This window comes from Arachis duranensis, chromosome 7 (genome assembly GCF_000817695.3).
Source record: "Arachis duranensis cultivar V14167 chromosome 7, aradu.V14167.gnm2.J7QH, whole genome shotgun sequence".
Taxonomy (NCBI): domain Eukaryota; kingdom Viridiplantae; phylum Streptophyta; class Magnoliopsida; order Fabales; family Fabaceae; genus Arachis; species Arachis duranensis.
In genome coordinates this window covers 3936408-3947859 of record NC_029778.3, presented here as the reverse complement: position 1 = coordinate 3947859, position 11452 = coordinate 3936408, and positions in this window count along the sequence as shown.

Sequence of the window (11452 nt, the reverse complement as noted above, 5' to 3'; positions counted from 1 at the left end):
ACTGAAATGCGCATGAAAAATTCTTTAATTTTTAATATACGCACGGTTTAATCTTCCTCCTTAAATACGAACAGCTATTTTACTTGGGTCAGCCATGAAATAGTTCTAGACAAAAAGTTAAGAATGATGAGTACGAAATGGTACATTAGATTTGACACGGGCCACATCTTCTCCAACTGGCATGAAATGGGTGACCTCGTCTATGACACGCGAAATGCTAGAATTTGTGTATGAAGCACATCAAATGGACGAACTTAATGCAGTGGAGATACTTTGCTGTAATCATGTTTTCAATTTTTATGTATTATTCAAGAGTTTCTTTACAATACAAATTGTAATCATGTTTTACATTGCCAATAGTTTAACATAAATTTTATTTATCCTCAGAATTTAAAAGTATCATTCTTTTGATTTTGATCAATATTTATTTTTTTATTAGCTTATAAATTTTATAATTTATTTTAGTTTCGTGAATACTCTTTAATTTAGTATATTTTGGACTATAAATTTTTATTATTTATGATTCTTTTGTTACATATAATTAGTATATAATAAAAATAAAAATAAAGTACAATAAAAATAAAAAATAAAAACAAAAATAAAATACATTAAAAAACTATAATAAAAATAAAAAATAAAAACAAAAAAATCATACAAACATAGTATATAATAATTACAACCAACAATATATATCATATGAACAAAAAAATTATAATAAAAAGTAAATAAAATTTATATGAATAAAATCAAATAAAAAAATAAAAAATTTTATACATAACATAAATATAGTACAATAAAAGATAGAAAAAAAATAATTTATATAAAAAAATAATAAAAATAAAATTTATATCAACAATAATTGTCGTATAAATAAAAAAATAATAAAAATTTAACAATAGAAAATTAAAAAAATAACATCAGAACATTAAGTGTTCAGCATATGAAACAAATACATGATCTTCAAGAACATATTCAAGAAAAAGACAGGCAGCTTATTGAGTTGCAGAAACAAGTAGGCTGCTTACATTGTGTGCTTTGTTGTGTATTTTTGTTTAGGTGAATGCTATGGTGTCTTTGATATTGTGCCTAACTTACTAAAAAAAGGCAAATAGATAATATTTAATAAATTTTAAATATTTTACTTTTTGTTTTAAACATTTTATTTTTTACTTTTAAAAGAAAGTTAAACAATTTAGACACCATAGTAAAAGGCACTGTAGAATTCACCTTTTGTTTATTCATTGACATTGATGAGATGCATCACCACTGCCGTAACTCCAATTCGTGTCTGCTGTCCCTCATTTGGTCTATCCATTTCGCTTCTGCCACGTTTGAAATGGGTTTCCATTTCGTGCCTGCACTAAGTGAAATGGTCCTCTCATTTCGTAACCATCATGTCAGGAATGGTGTGAAAATTCATTTCGTGTCTGCCATCCTAAAAATGGCCCTGCGCATTTTGAGAAACATTTTTACATATACATATTGAGAATTAAAGAATTTTTTATGCGCATTTAAATAAAAAAGCCATAAAAGATATGCATCAATAATCACGACTCATGACAAATTTTTGCCTATATACAAACACAGACAAGCATTTCCTTACTTGACTTTTCTTTTCTCCCCAATTCTACTGGCTTAGAATATTTTGCTCCATACAAAACTTACAGAGAATACACAAACCAAAAGTGTGTCAAATAATATGATCACATTACCTTGTGAATTTCAGCAAGTAAAAGAAGAACTGATGTAGCACATGCAGAAGAGGGATTGTGCCAAATATAAAAAGTAAAACGCAACCCTTTAAACAGTGTGCTCCCTTTTAACACTGACTAACACTAGCAGCAACCAAATAAAATGATTTTTTAAAATTAATTCAACAATTTTAGAAACTAAATGTCTAACAACTTAAATTTAAAAATTTAAAAAACAACCAGCTAAATAAATAATTTAATTTATAATTTATAAATAAAATTTTAAAAATTTCTAATAAAGATACCTAAACAAATAATTCTTAAATTCAATAAAGATAAAGATAAAGATTCACACCAAATACAATTTTATTCTTTTGGTAACTGATTTCACATCCTGTAGCATGCCTATAAATATCAGCAAACTTCACCATTAGAAGCATCAACTTCACTTGCTTCAACCATGTCTTGTTTTGCCAGCCTTACGGTCGATATAATTATCCATATTTTTGTTAGACTTCCCATGAAATCTGTTCTGATTTGTAGATATTACTTTCTGATCCAAATTTTGCCAAATTACTCTTTACTCGTACACTTCCTACTACCATAATCCGACCCTTTCGTTCCAGAATCTTTCGCTTTGTTGAATATGATCCAATTGAATGGCATGAACGGAGAAACAATCCATGCTGCTGCAGGGTGTTTGACGTCCTGAATCATAGTAGTAGCAGGATAAAAGTTGATCCTAAATTTGAGATTCCTCTACCTGGTCCTAAATCATTAAAGGGTAGAGAACTTTATATTGAAGTACTTCCTTGTAATGGTCTTTTTTACTTGAGTGGTCCAGAGTATAGAAACATTTCACTTGTTTGCAACCCAATAACAGGTGAGTTCATAAGGCTTCCAAAAATCCCTCCAGTCCAGAAACACTGCAAGCAAATACATTGGGGCTTTGGTATCTACCCAAAAACAAACCAATACAAGCTAGTGAGAATACATATCTTTGAAGATCATAGTATGGTTTTTGAAATGCACACAGTTGGAATATCGACATGGATAAATATTGAGATAGATTATCCCAAGAATTTGATAAATTTGTGTGAGATTGGTACTTATTTAAATGGGGCACTTCATTGGATTGGTTTAGATGTTGATGGAAATGTCTCGATATGGGCCTTCAATTTCGACACGGAGAAGTTTCAAACCTTCTCTATGGCGCCCAGGGATCCAGGTACAAAACTCATCTTATTTGAATTCAGGGATTCTCTTTGCTTGATATATTTTAATAAGCTGCTTGGCACAATGTGGAGGATGGAAAGATATGGAGTTGGAGAATTTTTGGACTCCTATTTTCCAGTATTCTGTAAGGACCGACAATACATATCAATTACATGATTGCATTGCCTACCATGATCCTGAAAATCAAGAGTTTAGGATTTTGTTGACTACTCCTTGGTATGATGACCATTTTCAAATAGTTCACCATGTTCCTTCTCTCATTCGATTGAAGGATATTATCATCGGAGATAATATTTTGGTGCAGAATATTTATTCATGATAATGTTCCTCCTCTATGTTTTATGTTTTGTTTCATTTTTGTTTGGTTTGCTTTTTTACCATTCAGTATGAACATAATTTTATTTTATAACATTTTAATCCATGAATATTTTTATGTATTGGATTACACACACTTTCCACCTTATTTCGTCATTCAATGTATATATTGTAGAAAAATATTCCATGCAAGAACAGGTTTGAAAACTTGAAATTGAAAGTGTGTATCCGATGAATGAAACATCATTAATTAAATTAACATCAAGTAATGTATATTTCTCTTTGGTTGACAACTAATTAAATAATAATCCATCATTAATTAAATTAACATCAAGCTATTAAGGATCGAAGAACATGGTAGCTATCACCTAACCAATTCTCAATTATTCCTTTCTTAATCAGCAAATCTACATCATAAGAAAATCCAAGAAAAGCTGATGGTTGGAATAAGTGAGAGGATGGTAATAGAAACTTTCTTGATAAATCTGTGAAATGAGTTATCTCATCAATATCACCGGGAATGGTACTCTGAGGAACCATATAAACAAAGAAGGATGGCTCCACTATTCAAAGTAGAAGGAAAAGCTTCTCAAGAACAAAGATTCAAATTAATTATATTATATAATATATTCTCAGCATTAAAAGTTTCATGGATAATGTTCTCCTCAAGACTGCTTTGCTATCACCTAAACAATTGATTTGGGAGCATTATTGTTTCAAAGCTACAGATGTTCATGTTTCAAACCTTAAGATAGAACATGATGTTTGAATACTAATTTCAGAATAAAGATGTGTAAATAATGTATAGAAACCAGAAAGCAACAATAAAAAAATATCACATTCAAACTTGATACACAATTACAGAGAAGGCAGTTGCCTTATGCAATGGTCTTCAATAATTACATAATAAAGTGGCCACATGTTCATAATAAACACTTCAATTCTTCCAATTACAAAGATATCAAACATTAATCAATTTTTTTACATTTATTTTAAAAATCCATTTCATCTTCTAAGATTCATACATATATAAACCTTTTTTTTTGGACAATAATAACTTTATAGTTTATACATATGCATTAAAATGGAGGATTTGTAAGTTAAATAATAGTTTAATTAGTTAGTTTATTATTTGGAACAATATTTTTTTTTGTATTTTTAATTTGACATGTCAAGAATTATGTGTGAATTTGACATGTCAAGAATGTGTGTTTGGATTCACGTTAGGCAAACTGGAGTTTGAATAGAAGTGATTTTGTAGAATTGATTTTGGGTAGAAGTGAATTTGTGCCAATATGATTTATGTTTGGCAATTTTTACTAAAATTAATTTTGATTATTTATTTATTAAATTAAAAATAATATATAAAATAACATATTTTAGTACTCTTTTTAAGTATTCTTAATAATCTTATTTTTATTATTATTTTTGGTTCTAATTTTTTATAAGTTATATTTTTATTATTGTTTATAATTAATTTTTTATTTAATTTATCATTTTTAATAAAAACAATAATACATATTATAAAAAATTAAAATAGTAAACAGTGCACAAAAATTAGACTAATTGTTTTAATATTCCCAGTATTTATTAACTTTAGGTAGTTTGTTTCGCTTCACCATGTAATCGCAGATTGCAAGTTGCAATTGTTGCATGCGTGCGTGCATGCAAGCATGGAGCTAGCTTCTTTTTTTCTGGTATTTTGGGGTTATGGCTGTTATTGAGCCAAGTGTCAGTCAGCTTTTTTTTTGGTCAAGTGGATTGGACAACCCTCAATCCTAGGCATTACATCCATACACCCATGTATTACACACCCACACAACACACTCACACACACTACATGAAAGTACACTTAAATGGTTCTATATTCCTCCATGAGGACTTGAACCCGGTGCAGCTCTATGGGAGGCACACAAAGTGACCATCCAACCCAAGCCTCGGCTGCAAATTGGTTGTTTAAGAAGTGTATTTATTAATTAAGAAGTGTAATTGGGCCCTTGAATCTTGATTATATTATACCCTATGATCTAAAGTGAAGACATTAGGATATAAATTATAGAGCTTTCGGAGGTAAACTCTGGGCCATTGAACTAAAGTTTGTTTCACCCAACAACTCAAATCAATTTGGTTTCTAACTAAATGTTGATGATGACTAGGTCCACCCACATGAACTGCTATAATTCTATGCTAATAATGTAAAATTGGTTAATGCAGTAGCTAGTTTAATTTATTAATAGGAAATATTAGGTTTGAACTTTAAAATTGAAAAAAAAATCTGTTTTTTTTTTTAATCAAAATAAGTTCAACACACTAATGTGAAACAACAAAAGAAACAACAAAAACTTCATAGAAATACATAAATCTTTGTAACTTCCTGCATCAACCACTAAAAGGATCACTCTCGGTCCATTCGTTATAGCTCAGAATCGACTTTCTTATTATGAACTCCACACTTGTTTTCTGATTATTGAAGATCCTAGCATTGCGTTCCACCCAAATGTTCCAAATAACTGCAAAGAACCCCGACAACCATTTCTTCTGATCTTGTTTCCGCTTATGCCCACCAGTCCACCGCTCAAATAGTTCCCTTATGGTTCCAGGAATAGGCCACATCTCCCCAAAAGACCTCAACCAACTGCACCACACCTGCCATGTTAGTTCACATAGGAGAAATAAATGCTCCACCGACTCTATCTCCTTCTTACATAGTATGCAGAGATTATCACTGGGCATAATAACGCCTAGTCTACTCAACCTCTCCTTAGTATTCACTCTACCAATAAGCACAAACTACTCAAAAAGCTCAATTCTCGGCGGTACCACCCCTCTCCAAACTGAACTTGTGAAACTGTAACTCGTTATCTCATCTGACAGAGTCTCCGATTGTAGGACCTGCACAATAGACTTGGTAGAAAACATCCCTTTACTATCAAACTTCCAAACCATATTATCATCTTTACCATCTGACAACTTCACCGGCCTTAGGCGCTCGTGAAGTTGGTGGACAAGTTTCAGCTCCCATTGGAACAACTCTCTCCGCCACTGGAAGTTCCATAGTCATTCCATCCCATCCCAAAATCCACAATCCCTTATCATCGATCCTTGCTGGTTCGAAATAGAGAATAGTCTTGGAAAAGCTACATTCAATGGGCCACCTTGCAGCCAGTTATCTTCCCAAAGTAGTGTACTCCTCCTATTCCCTACCTCCATCGCCAGGCCAGTAAGCATTTTGTCTTTTATCCTCTGCTCTTTTATATTTAAATGACATATATCTTTCCAGGGCCCTTCTATAACCGGTAACTGCTGATTTACTAGCATTACATCAGGGTTCAAGTTGTTGCACGAGCATACAATCTTCTTTCACAAGGGGCACTCTTCTTTAGAAAATCGCCACCACCACTTAAATAAAAGCGCTGTATTCCGAAACACCGCATCCCCAACCCCCAAACCCCCAGCCCTTTTCGGTGCCTGAACTAGCTTCTACTTTACTAACGGAATACCATCATTACCATCCCCCTTACACCACATAAATCGCCTTTGCAAAGTGATAAGCTTATTCGCAACCACCTTTGACATCTTGTACAGACTAAGGTAGTAGATAGGTAGGCTATTCAGCACTGATTTGATAAGAACAAGCTTGCCTGCTTTGGTTAGAACCTTTGCTTTCCAGAGGCTGAGTTTCTCTTCCACCTTATCAATGATCAGTTTCCAAGTCTTCACCATACAAGAATTCGCACCCAAAGAAATCCCGAGATACCTAACAGGGAGCACCGCTTTCTTGCACCCCAGCAAACCACAGGCATGATCTATCCATTCATGCTCACAATTTACCGATATCACACTTGATTCCTGCTCACAATTCACTGATATCAGACTTGACTTATCAAAATTAATGCTCAGCCCCGACATCAACTCAAAACACCACAACAGTCTTCTATAATTGAGTATTGTCTCTATCACCGAGGGGTAAAACAATATCGTATCATCTGCAAACTGTAAGTGCGATAATTAGATATGCTCTCCTCTGACCAGTAGCGGTTTAATGCGCCTGTTCCTGACAGCTTCTCCCACCATCCGATTCAACACATCGACCACCAACACAAACAAAAATGGAGAAAGGGGATCCCCTTGTCTGAGCCCTCTTTCCATGTTGAACGGCTTGGATGGTGACCCATTCACCAGAACAGACATAGTGGCCGTGTTGACACACTCCTTCACCCAATATTCCTCTAACGCTGTCCAAATTCCATTTTTTGTAACACTATATCCACAAAACTCCATCTGACTCTATCATACGCTTTATGAAAGTCCAGCTTAATGATCGCCGCTTTCCGTTTCCGTGCTTTGAGCCAATGAACTGTCTCACAGGCTATGAGAGCACCATCATGAATTTTTCTACCTTTGACAAATGTCGTCTAGGTCTCACCCACCAAGCCCGGCATAACCAACCTCATTCTTCTCACCCGCACCTTCGAAATCACCTTATACACACATCCCACCAAACTAATCGGCCGAAGATCCTTTATCTCCTTAGCACCCAGGAATTTTGGGGCCAGAGTCACCCATGTTATATTCGCATCTGATGGTAACTTTGCCCTTTGGAAGAAATCCATTACCGCCTCCGTAAACTCATGACCAATCTCGTCCCAGCATTTCTTGATGAAATTCATATTGTATCCATCACTACCTGGGGCCTTAGACGATTCACAATCCCATACTGCCTCCCTGATTTCCTCTGCAGATGGTAAAACCTCCAAGGCTTCTGCCTCAGCTCTATCAATTTGCTTCAACAACCCATCCCGAACACCGATCCTTGGTGCATACTCCTGACGATACAACTCCTTATAGAATCCCCTAATTGCATGCTTTATTCTTGCCTGATTCCTCACAAGCCATCCATGAATCATCAGAGCATCAATCCTGTTATTCCGCCTTCTAGCCGATGCAATAGTATGAAAGTACTGGGTATTTCTGTCCATGTCCCTTGCATGTTTAGACCTAGACATCTGTTTCCAATGGATTTCCTTCCTAATGTACCATTTTTCACAAAATCTCACCAACGCCTTCCTTCTAGCCTCCGTTGTACCATCATAGATCCTATCACTAACCTGCTCGTCCAGCTTCCTGATTTCATCCTCAAACTTCTCCAGTCTGTTTTCCATATCACTAAAATTATCCTTGTGCCATTGCCTCAACGGTATCGTCAAGGCCTTCAGTTTACCAAGGAACGGACCTCCTCCCAAGGTCCACCATTCATTTTTTACCGTCCTTAGAAAACCCTCATGGGTAAACCAGGAATCCAGACTCCTGAACGGTCTAGGCTCCCCTCTTACTCTTGTATCCTCCACAATCAACGGGCAGTGATATGACAATCCCCTTGGACCACCTTTCAACCTAATGTCAGGAAACTCCTCCACCTATTCAATATTAACCAGAAACCCTGTCAATTCTGCTACAAGATTAACCCCTGAACCAAGTGAACTTCCTGTCAGTAAGGGGGATATCCACCAACTGCATGTCTTGCACCCAACTCTTAAACTCTTCCGCTGAGACTGACAAACTCTGCAACCCTTTGCGATCCTCTACTTGTAGAATCTCATTGAAGTCCACAACAAACAGAACGGAACTTGATACAAGCCTATAATATAGTTCAACTCCTCCCACACCACCCGCTTTGCCTCCTTCCCATGTGCCCCATATACCAAACAGTAAGCACACTGAAAGTTATTCGTGGTTAACACTCCATCAATGCACAACCACCTCTCTCCTTTATAACAATTTCCTTTCTGAAACATATTATCATCCCACATCAACAGAAGCCCCCCCGGCTGCCCCAACAGATTCCACAAACTCCCAACCTACAGTACTATTTCTCCAAAGCCTACCAACATCATATTTTGAAATATCCTCCCTTTTTGTTTCAAGCAAACCTAACATGTTTAAATTATACTTTTTCTTCAACATTTTGACCATGCTCAACTTACCGTCCCCCCTCAAACCCTTCACACTCCAACAGCTCACAATCATTGAATCAAATTATTGCTCACCTTATATTTACCGTCCCTGCTCATTCAGTCTGGCCCGTCTGGCATCCCTCTCCGCGCCCACAAGGCTAGTATCCGCGTGTCGCACTTCACGCCCCGGCGCAGCAGGCGAAGAAATCCTCGCAACCCGCCTACCCTTCACACCCACGATCGTCCCCTGTTCAGACCCTTGCCAACCAGTCGCGCCTTTCTCAGAGACAGCCGGCGACCGTCCCTACTCAGTCGGCCTGGCCCATCCGGCGTCCCCCTCTGCGCTCACCAGATTGGTCTCCGCATGTTGCACATCGCGCCCATGCTCAGCAGTAGAAACCCTCGTAGCCCTCCTACCCTCTATCTGCTCTAGTCTCCCACGGGTCATAGCAACCCGGTCCGCCACTTTCCAGCCCAACACAGGCCCACCCGATTTCCCCTACCCTACATGCACACCCTCACATTCCCGTGCCCCAATTCCCTGCTGCGTTGATATTGGGCTTATGTTATCGCAGCCCAACTCACATCCCTCTAGGTAGTTTAATGTCTTGCTCATATGCAGAGGGCCAGTATGTGTACCTTTAGAACCAATATCCCCAAGCTTAGCCTAAATTTTTTCTCCAAGAGTGGAGCCTCACGCTCTCCAAAAGTGGAGTTACACTGCTTCGATAAGCGAAGCTTTTAGATCACAACTATTACTCAAGTACAGTTCAAATATAAGTCTGAAGACAATCATAAACAACGAATAGAAATATAGAAAGGATACAACCCAACAAGGCTAGTCATGGAAAGGATAGAGAATGCAGCCATGGAAGGGGATGTCCTAGACCTGGAAAAATCTCCAACTCAACATGGAGACAATACAGATTAGAAGCTAGTCAGCCGGGTGTTGACAGAAAAGATGCTAAATACGGTCAAAGTGCACAAAATGATCCTCAATATGTGGGGAGATCCACAGGGTCTGGTGATCACCAATGCAGGACCAAACTCCTTCATCTTGAACTTCAAAAGTCAGGAGAAAGCCAGAAGAGCATATGAAGGTGGACCATGGAGAATAGAAGGGCATATGCTGAGTCTGCAATGGTGGAGCTCAAACCTGTCCATAGATGAGGTAAACTACAATCAGCTTCCTATTTGGGTCCAAATACATGGTTTACCTTATGATAAAATTAACATAAAAAATGCTGAGAAAATAGGAGCCATAGTAGGGAGAGTGATAAGTGCTGAAGATCCCTTTGTTGAAGGAAAGATGCTTAGATCTTTTCTGAGGGTCAGAGTGGAGATAAACATTCAAGAACCATTGAAAACTGGATTTTAGTTTAAAAGAAATGATAGAAGCCATTCATGGGCTGAATTCAAATATGAAAAACTGTGTGATTATTGCTATAAGTGTGAAAGAATTGGACATGACAAAAGAGCATGTGAGGAGGAGCTACTGAGATCATTAGTAAACCCAGAAATCCCTAGATATGGGCCTGAACTCACAACTCCAGGGCTGAGATCGATAGAGAATGAGGCAAGAAAGGCAGGTATAAGGAGGAGGAAGGAGGAACAGAACAACTGGGTGGAGGAGCTATGGGAGGCGCGTGAAAGAAGTTGGCAAGGAAGGGAGTGGCTGAAAAGACAAGCACAGAAGGACAGAGGGGAGTCAGGCCTAAAGAGTTTGAGAAGCTCTCAAGCTAGTGCCTCTACCAAATCTTGGGACAGATTAGCAAATCCACAAGAACAAATGGGAGAGAGACAAGTGGCAATACAAGAAGTGCAAGATCAAGATAAAGGGGTTGATGATGATGGAGTGAACGGTGAGATGCACAACAATATCTTTAGTTCAAAAGATGATGGGACAGCAAATCACAAAAAGGGAAAGAAGGAAGAAGCCACCCCACAAAATCAGCAAGCCAGTGAGTCAGTAACAATGAGAAACGTGAAGGAGGCCAAGGGAAAAGAAAAGGCAGAAGATAATATGGAGGATAGCAGCAGGATTCCTAGGAAGCATAAAGAGAAAAGTGGGCCAAGCAAAAGAAGAACAGACAGTACAAAAAAGTGGGGCATGGGATTTCACTAACCAAAGGCCCAATAGAAATAGACAACAAGTTAGAAGTAGGCCAAGTGAAGAAGAAACGAACCTTACCATTAGAGAATTATTGAAGGAGTTCAACAAAAACATAGCTGAAGAGAAAAGGAAGAAAAGCACAG